Source organism: Chiloscyllium plagiosum, unplaced genomic scaffold (genome assembly GCF_037043375.1).
Source record: "Chiloscyllium plagiosum isolate Xiang-an unplaced genomic scaffold, Cpla_swu_hap1 HiC_scaffold_7, whole genome shotgun sequence".
NCBI lineage: Eukaryota > Metazoa > Chordata > Chondrichthyes > Orectolobiformes > Hemiscylliidae > Chiloscyllium > Chiloscyllium plagiosum.
In genome coordinates, this window is record NW_028270145.1 from 74,556,708 (window position 1) to 74,567,260 (window position 10,553).

Consider the following 10,553-nt stretch of genomic DNA (forward strand, 5'->3'; position numbering starts at 1 on the left):
CTGTAAACATATGTATTTTCAAGCCTTAGCTGTCTGATCAGTTGTCATTTTAGCAGTAAGCAAGGTTAACTGAATACCACATCAGAGGTAAGTAGCTTTTTTATACATCCCAAGGAGAATAGGAATTATAGTTGCATATTACTGAGAAGCATTCTGGACTGTAAAGGATTTCAGATACCCTGAAACCTTATGTTCATTAGTGCAGCCAACACATACTGCTTTGGTAAGGAGAATACTGACTGCAAAGTTAATGGGAACACCTTCTGAAAGGTGTTTGCTTCCCATTCATATTCCAAACTCACAGCCACTTTATGGGGATGACTTTGTGCTCATTTGTGACTGCACTCTGGGACCAAAGGTTCATGTGTCTTAAAGGGGACCATGCTCCTCATTTCAGGATTGATCATGTCCAATATTCCATTTTTCTGGTTGGAAAAGATATTTTAAACATTGACTTTGGAAATAGTGAAGTGTACTAAAGCATTTCATGCTCATTTAGCAGTGTAAATGAATTCACAAACGCTGAATGCTGAACAAAAATGGGTGAGTGAGAAGGATATATATCAGGATGCATCTCAAACTGATAATGGCAGAAACTGTTGCACAGCTCTGAGATACTGATCATGAAATAAGTCTGAATTATTTTGTTCTCACAGTTCAGATATCTTGGAAAAGCATATCCATTAAGTCTTGTCTGACTTGTAACTCCTGCAGCTCTCTACCATGCAGAAGGGAATGTTCCTTCTGCTCAATGTCCTCATCTGCCTCCTTGGAAGATTGCTTCCTCCTTAGAAGATTGCTGCCACATTCCCAGCATCCATCACACCTTCCTTTCCCTGTGCCAAGTGTGCAAAGCACGGCATGCTACGATTATGTGGCATGCTATTTGAAGTGTATTTCATGGCCCCTCCTGATTGACCTAAGCATCAGAAACTCATCTTGAGTTGCACATCATCTGTTGCACAGAAGAGTAGACAGCTTTGTATCTGGATTAAGCTTCAATAGTACGTTACAGAGTCATAGAGTTATATAGCCTGGAAACAGACCCTTAGTCCAACAAGTCCTTACTGACCATGTTCCCAAACTAAAAAAGCCCCACCTGCCTGCACTTGCTGCACTTACCCTCCAAACCTGTCCTATTCATGTACTTATCAAAATGCTTTACCTCCATCCACTACTTTCTCTGGCAGTTCATTCTACACGTGAACCACTCTCTGTGTAAAAAATGCTGCCCATCATGTCTTTTTTAAATCTTTCTCCTCTCACCTTAAAAATATGTCCCCTAGCTTTGAACTACCCCATTCTCGGGAAAGACACTTGTAATTCACCTTATCTATTCCTCTCATAATTTTATAAACCTCTATAAGGTTACCATTCAACCTCTTAATGCTCTAGTGAAAAATATCCCAGCCTTTCCAGTCTATTTTTATATCTCAAATTCTCCATTCCTGGAAACATCGTGGTAGATCTTTTCTGAGCCCTTTCTAATTTAATAACATCCTTCTTATAACAGGGCAACCAGAATTGGAGTCAGTACTCCAGAAGAGGTATCACCAATGTTCTATACAAATTCAGCATGACGTCCCAACTCCTCTACTCAAAGGTCTGAGCAATGAAGCCAAGAATGCTAACCGTCTTCTTAACCACCCTGTCTACATATGATGTAGATTTCAATGATTTAAGGACCTCAAACTCTCAGTCTCTCTGTTCTCTGACACTATCCAGGCCCTACTATTAATTACAACGTCCTTGTATTGTCTAAATACAATACCTCATATAGGGTAACCCTTGTCTCCTTGTGTGGTATTGATCCTTTGAATGAAGTGGGAACTTGAAAGTTATCAAGAATATTGGCATCATGGCAGCTTCCAGGTTATGTGGCACACACCTCAAGCCTGGTAATGATAAGCAGAGATGATTGACATTATGTGTCACCAATGGATACACAATCCATTCCTGCACCATTAGTAAAGGAACGGAACGATTCTTGCTCACTCTGAGTGCTCCCAATCAGCTACTCCCAAAAGGAAGCGAAACAAAATAAAACTTTGAATCAACCTACAAAGCTCAAATATCCACATTAACATTACTGGTAACATTCACTTTCACAGCCACAATGTTCAATTATACATTCTTCATGAGCAAGTAAGAGTCTGAACCTATTTAAATTTGCTCCTTTTAAAACATAAGCACATTTGGATCTGGGACAAAGGGATCCACAGGGAAAGGGGCCCTGTTGAAATCTAACATTAATATGAAAAGCTGAGGAGGATGAATAATCCTGGGGACCCAGCTTATTCTTTCTCATGTGGGAACTTAACAGTTTGAGGAATCCTGTAATATCTACTGCCAAACCCCAACACTGTCAATAGCCCTGCCCTCAAACTGATTTGAGAGGACAGCTCCAACTGAGGGGCTTCAATAATATCTCAAGAACTCTCCAATTAACTTATCTATACTCCCTGGACTGGATGGATTTGGCTTGCCGTACCAATCTTCACCCAATCCCTGAACTGGAAGGACACAGATTTTTGGGCACTAATTGTACCAAGACCTCCCCTGGACTGTGATTGGACAATGTTCTTTACAGAGCATGGCAGCACTGTCTGATGGACCGTAGGTTCCCCTTACCCGACCAAGGATTACTTTACTTAAACTTTCAAACTTGATTGTATACTTGAAGCAAATGTAATGTGTTAGCTGTGGGAGCTGTGGGCACATGTTGTGTGATAACAATGTGGCAGCATGCTGCACAGCAACACTCACTTGACTATAAGTGCTGGGAAGCATGACAAGCCACTTCACTCTCTGTCTACTCTAAAAGGCAAGGCTGGGCAGAGATGCAGTGAGTATCAATGTTAAGTGAAATAAGTGCAAATAAAGCATGCTAAGAGCTCTGAGATGTATTTTCTGCAGGTAGATGAGTTGAGTGAGTGTGTGCACAATCAACCTTACATGAGCATTGCAATATAAAGTATTGGTGAGCATCAAAGACCAGCAGTGAAGTACTGAAATGTGTTCTGAGGTAAACCGAGATTGGCCATAAGGATATGGTGAGGTTGGTGTTTGGTTGATGCCTACTTTCATGGATGGCAGGTGGAGACAATCTCAAGTGAGATTGGAGATTGGAGAATGATAGTCAACATGGAAGCCTGGAGAACAAACTAGTGAGCTACACCACCGAGTGCTGTGAGGGTAAAGGAAGCAGTAATGGGATAAGCGTAGGGAAAAAAAAGTGTCCAGAGAAAGTGATAATGGCACAATAATAAACAACTATCAATAGAAGGTATAGACAAAAAGAAAAAAAAGAATGGCAATCACAGCCCAGATGTAGAAAGGAAAAAAAACAAATAAGGGCAAAGGTTGCAGTCTGACATTGTGGAATTCAAGATTGATTCTGGAGGGTGGAAACTGTCCAAACGAAAGTTGAGGTGTTCTTCCTCTAGCTTAGGTTAACTTTAATTTTAATGTTACAGGAAACCAGAGGCAATAGGCCAGCTTGAGAGAAAGATAGAGAATTAAAATGGCAAACAACTAGAAACAAAGTCAGAAATCACATGACGCATGACATAGTCCAACAGATTTATTTGAAATCACAACTTGTGGTGCCTTACTGATTTCACAACTCATTAGTATCAATGGGATGCTGGTCAGTTAACAAATTGATTAGCAGCTTCAAATGCTTAAATAAAATCTTGGCGCTGTGAATGTAAAGAATTTGTTTTTATAACAGATTAAGTAGCTGGAGAAAACTAAATGTAATCAATTATATTTTCCAATGAGCCCTAGAGGAGTATGGATTGTGCACGAGGGCATTTCAGAAGGACATTAGAAGAGCAAAAAGAGAGTTTGAAAGAATAATGGAAGGTAAAATAAAAGAAAATTCTAAGTTAACTAATAAATACATTAAGGGTAAAATGGTAACCAAAGAAAGAGCTTGGAACATTAAAGACCATAGTGTTAATTTGTCTGTAGAGCCAAAGGACTTAGGTAGGATTCTAATTGAATAGTTTGAGTCAGTGTTAACCAGTAAGAGGGATGATGTGGTCACAACTAAAGTATTGTGTGTAGTTCTGGAATCCACATTATAGGAGGGATGGGATTACATAGGAGAATATGTAAAGGAGATTAACTAGGATGCTGCCTGAACTGGAGAGTTTTTGTTATGTAGGGTGGTACAGACTTGACTCCACGTAACACATGCCTCTCTGAATCAAAAATAAAAGGGTTTTTTTTAGATTAGATTACTTACAGTGTGGAAACAGGCCCTTCGGCCTAACATGTCCGCACCGCCCTTCCGAAGTGCAACCCACCCATACCCCTACATTTACCTAACCTAACACTACGGGCAATTTAGCATGGCCAATTCACCTGACCTGCACATCTTTGGACTGTGGGAAGAAACCGGAGCACCCAGAGGAAACCCACGCAGACACGGGGAGAGCGTGCAAACTCCACACAGTCAGTCGCCTGAGGTGGGAATTGAACCCGGGTCTCTGGCGCTGTGAGGCAACAGTGCTAACCACTGTGCCACCGTGCCGCCCACGGCATTTCATGGTCTGGGGCATTTTCTCCTGAACTGGGTTTATGAAGCCACACATTTTCCCAAACTGGCACTTTTAACTCAAGCCAAAATCTTCATTTTTTTCACCAACTGCCACAGAGGTTTCATTAACTCTCTATGTAATGTTGGTGGCACAAATAGAAGCTGACAATGTGGATTTTACGAGAAGGCACTTTTTTTTCAGGTTTATACTATTGAACTGTAGAGGATAATCAGAGATTATTGGAAGCAAAAATTAGATCGCCCATAAAGATAGGTATGGGGGCTGGGATATGCTGTTCACCTGCACCTATTTCTCTAATACAAGCAGCAAAAGGACATAAGAATCAAGAGCAGGAATAGAATAGGCCAGGTGACTATTTGAGCCTACTCCACCATTCAGAATGATCATTGCTGATCATCAACCTCAACTTGATTTCCCATTTATTCCTCACATGCCTTAATTTGCTGAGAGACTAAAAACCTAATTGGTTTATCCTTAAATGTACTCAACAATGAAACTTTCAGAACCCTCTGGGAAGAGAATTGGCCAATCAGAAATGCACACTGAAGGCAGTGGAATCATTCTGGACCCAAAGGGGTATCTGCATCACCAGAAATATAGGTACCACACTAGTGCATTGTTGTTGCCTTTTTGTTTTGGTCAAACATGATCATTTACTGAGGTAGTGAACATTATCTTCATAGACTCATAGAGTTACACTGCAGCTTTTGGTCCAACACATCCATACTGACTAAGTTCCCAAACTTGTCTGCATTTGGCCCATATCCCTCTAAATCTTTTCTATTCTTGTAACTGTCCAAATGTCTTTTAAATTTTCTAACTGTACCTGCATCTACCACTACCTCTGGCAATTCATTCCACATACAAATCACTCTCTGTGTGAAAAAGTTGCCCCTCAGATCCCTTTAAATCCTTTTTCTTTCACCTGAAATATATGCCCTCTAGTTTTGAACTCATCAACATACTGAAAATGCTTAGCTATTCACTTTATCTACACCTCATATGATTTTATAAATTTCTAAAAGATCACTCCTCAACTCCTACCCTCCAGTGAAAAATGTCCCAGGCTATCCAGCCTCTCCTTATGACTGAAACCCTCTAATCCCGGCAACATTCTGGTAAATCTTTTCTGAACCCTCTCTAATTTGATAATATCCTTCCAATAGCAGGGCAACTAGAACTGTACACCAAATGTGCCAGATCCTGACAGTTGATCAGCAAACTAACTTGTTATGAAATAAAGTAGCACCCTATTGTAAGTTATGTCTATATGTGTCTTACAAAAGGATTTATCAGTTGGCCTTCAGAAAAATTGCAAAGTCACATGGGGTAAATGTGAAAGGCAAATTTAGATAATTAAGGTGATACTATTGTGTACTGGTCTTAAATTTATGACAGCATCTCCAGATTAATGAGATAATTGAAGAATAAAATTTTTGATTGTTCTTCCACTTGCCATTATGTAAGGATTTGAGTCAGGCAAAGTGCCTTGAATGTTCTTCATTATCAAGATTATCTTTTCAAAACAAGATAAAGCATGAAAGTCACAAAAGCTACTTCTTAATATTGTGACAAAATTAAATGTAAACACTAAAATAGCTTCCAAAAATTGGATTTGTTGGCACAGAATCTATTTGAACACAGCATTCAAGAATCACATTTACAACAACTTGTATTATATGATCCCTCTGATGTATTAAAATATCCAAGGTGCTTCATGGGGACATTATTGAGCAAAATTTGACACTTCATATACTAATAAAATAGGTCATCAAAAACTTGATCAGAGAGATAGGTTTAAGGGGCATCTTAAAGGTAAAAATGAGCGAAGCAGAGAGATATTGGGAGGGAATTCAGATTTAGTGTCTTGGCACTTAAAGGCATGTTGCTGATTAAGCAACAATTAAAATCAAAAATTTTACAGAATTGGAGGGCTGCAGCTAAATCATTGGGTTACAATCCTCTGCAAGAAATCCAAGATGGAGGACAGGAAAAATTTCTGGCTGTAAGAGCTGCTCCTTTTTTTGAGGTATTTTAGGTGTTGGAGGTGATTTCCTCGAATTCCAGGAGCAGCAATTACTGTTTTATATGCTGTTGCATTGTTTTGGAACTTGGGAAAAAAAAAGTCAAAACAACAGCAGTTTAAAAGGGAGAAGAGCAGACAAAGGAAGCACATGGTGAGGACAGTGCAGGAGAGAGAGAGAGAAAGAAAGAACGAACGAACGAACGAACGAAAGAACGAACCTGCACAGTTACCGCCTTTGCTGTTTGAATTCGTGTATCGCTGGACATCGGAGTGATCTGGGAAAATTAACAAACAGTGAAATTCACAAGTAATCTTGGAGGAACTGTTGGGCGAAGTTCACAGCACAGAATCAGATAAGTTAATTGTTGTTTTAAGTCTGTCCAAGAGAAAGGCTGCTGTAGTGGGTACAGTGGATTCTTTCTTGATTATATGTTTTTGGAGATAAGTCTCTTGATTAAACTTAAAATATACACCATTGCTATTAATTTAACCTGGTGCAGTGTTTGTAGAGGAATACGACGGTGTTATTTTCTGGGTCTATAGATTGTGAAGGAGCAAAAAATAGCCTTTGCAGTGATATGTACTTCTTGTCAGATGTGGGAGTTTAAAGAGAGTTTAAGGGTTACTGGGGATTATATCTGCCATAAATGCTGTTAGATGCGAATCTTAACAGATTGAGTGGATCGGTTGAAGAGACAGATAGAAGCGATGAGGAATTTGCAACAGCAACAGCATGTGGTGAATGGCAGTTAAAGAAAGGGGGAAAAGTCTCAGACACAATCACAAAGATAGGTTAACTCCAGGAAGGGTAAGAGAGGTAGGCAGCAAGAGCAGGAGTCTTTTGTGGATATACCCATTTCAAACAGGTATGCTGTTTGGAAAATGTAGGGGGTGATGGATTCTCAGGGGAACGTAGCACAAACAGCCAAGTTTCTGGTATTGAGACTGACTGTAATGCAACGAGGGGTACGTCGGCTTCCAAGAGATCAATTGTGTTAGGGGATTCTGTAGTCCGAGGTACAGACAGACGTTTCTGTGGCCAGCAGAGAAAAAGCAGAATGGTGTGTTGTTTCCCTGGTGCCAGGATCAAGGATGTCTCAGAGAGGGTGCAGAATGTTCTCACGGGGGAGAGGGGCCAGCTGGAGGTCATTGTCCACAGTGGAACCAATGACATTGGAAGGGAAAAGGCTGAGACTCTGAAGGGAGATTACAGAGAGTTAGGCAGAAATTTAAAAAGGAGGTCCTCAAGGGTAGTAATATCTGGATTACTCACAGTGTTACGAGCTAGTGAGGGCAGGAATAAGAGGATAGAGCAGATGAATGCATGGCTGAGGAGCTGGTGCATGGGAGAAGGATTCACATTTTTGGATCATTGGAATCTCTTTTGGAGTAGAAGTGACCAGTACAAGAAGGACAGATTGCACCTCAATTGGAAGGGGACTAATATACTGGCAGGGAAATTTGCTAGAACTGCTTAGGAGGATTTAAACTGGTAAGGTGGGGGGGGGGGCGATAAGGGATAACATTACAGCTGTGCTAAGGGAGGATATTCCCGGAAATACATCCAGGGAAGTTATTTGGGTGGAAGTGAGAAATAAGAAAGGGATGATCACCTTATTGGGATTGTATTATAGACCCCCCAATAGTCAGAGGGAAATTGAGAAACAAACTTGTAAGGAGATCTCAGCTATCTGTAAGAATAATAGGGTAGATATGGTAAGGGATTTTAACTTTCCAAACATCGACTGAGACTGCCATAGTGTTAAAGGTTTAGATGGAGAGGAATTTCTTAAGCGTGTACAAGACAATTTTCTGATTCCGTATGTGGATGTACCTATTAGAAAAAAGAGGTGCAAAACTTGACCTACTCTGGAAATGAGGCAGGGCAGGTGACTGAGGTGTCAGTGGGGGAGTACTTTGGGGCAGCGACCATAATTCTATTCGTTTTACAATAGTGATGGAAAAGGAGAGACCAGATTTAAAAGTTGAAGTTCTAAATTGGAGAAAGGCCAATTTTGATGGTATTAGGCAAGAACTTTCAAAAGCTGATTGGAGGCAGATGTTCGCAGGTAAAGGTACGGCTGGAAAATGGGAAGCCTTCAGAAGTGAGATAACAAGAATCCAGAGAAAGTATATTCCTGTCAGGGTGAAAGGGAAGGCTGGTAGGTATAGGGAATGCTGGATGACTAAAGAAATTGAGGGTTTGGTTAAGAAAAAGAAGGAAGCATATGTCAGATACAGATAGGATAGATCGAGTGAATCCTTAGAAGAGTATAAAGAAAGTAGGAGTATACTTAAGAGGGAAATCAGGAGGGCAAAACGGAGACATGAGATAGCTTTGGCAAATAGAATTAAGGAGAATCCAAAGGGGTTTTACAAATATATTAAGGACAAAAGGGTAACTAGGGAGAGAATAGGGCCCCTCAAAGATCAGAGGAGAAAGTGAGGACTGCAGATGCTGGAGATCAGAGCTGAAAATGTGTTGCTGGAAAAGCGCAGCAGGTCAGGCAGCATCCAAGGAGCAGGAGAATCGACGTTTCGGGAAGAGCTCATGCCCGAAATGTCGATTCTCCTGCTCCTTGGATGCTGCCTGACCTGCTGCGCATTTCCAGCAACACATTTTCAGCCCCTCAAAGATCAGGAAGGCGGCCTTTGTGTGGAGCCACAGAAAATGGGGGAGATACTAAATGAATATTTTGCATCAGTATTTACTATGGAAAAGGACATGGAAGATATAGACTGTAGGGAAATAGATGGTGACATCTTGCAAAATGCCCAGATTACAGAGGAGGGAGTGCTGGATGTCTTGAAATGGTTAAAGGTGGTTAAATCGCCAGGACCTGATCAGGTGTACCCGAGAAACTCTGTGGGAATCTAGAGAAGTGATTGCTGGGCCTCTTGCTGAGATATTTGTATCATCGATAGTCACAGGTGAGGTGCTGGAAGAATGGAGGGTGGCAAACGTGGTGCCACTGTTTAAGAAGGGCGGTAAAGACAAGCCAGGGAACTATAGACTGGTGAGCCCGACCTCGGTGGTGGGCAAGTTGCTGGAGGGAATCCTGAGGGACAAGATGTACATGTATTTGGAAAGGCAAGGACTGATTCGGGATAGTCAATGTGGCTTTGTACGTGAGAAATCATGTCTCACAAACTTGATTGAGTTTTTTGAAGAAGTAACAAAGAAGATTGATGAGGGCAGAGCAGTAGATGTGATCTATATGGACTTCAGTAAGGCGCGACAAGGTTCCCCATGGGAGACTGATTAGCAAGGTTAGATCTCATGGAATACAGGGAGAACTAGCCATTTGGATACGGAACTGGCTCAAAGGAAGAAGACAGAGGGTGGTGGTGGAGGGTTGCTTTTCAGATTGGAGGCCTGTGACCAGTGGAGTGCCACAAGGATCGGTGCTGGACCCTCTACTTTTTGTCATTTACATAAATGATTTGGATGTGAGCATAAGAGGTACAGTTAGTAAGTTTGCAAATGACACCAAAGTTGGAGGTGTAGTGGACAGCAAAGAGGGTTACCTCAGATTACAACAGGATCTGAACCAGATGGGCCAATGGGCTAAGAAGTGGCAGATGGAGTTTAATTCAGATAAATGCGAGGTACTGCATTTTGGGAAAGCAAATCTTAGCAGGATTTATACACTTAATGGTAAGGTCCTAGGGAATGTTATTGAACAAAGAGACCTTGGAGTGCAGGTTCATAGCTCCTTGAAAGTGGAGTCGCAGGTAGATAGGATAGTGAAGAAGGCGTTTGGTATGCTTTCCTTTATTGGTCAGAGTATTGAGTACAGGAGTTGGGCGGTCATGTTGCGGCTGTACAGGACATTGGTTAGGCCACTGTTGGAATATTGCATGCAATTCTGGTCTCCTTCCTATCAGAAAGATGTTGTGAAACTTGAAAGGGTTCAGAAAAGATTTACAAGGATGTTGCCAGGGTTGGAGGATCTGAG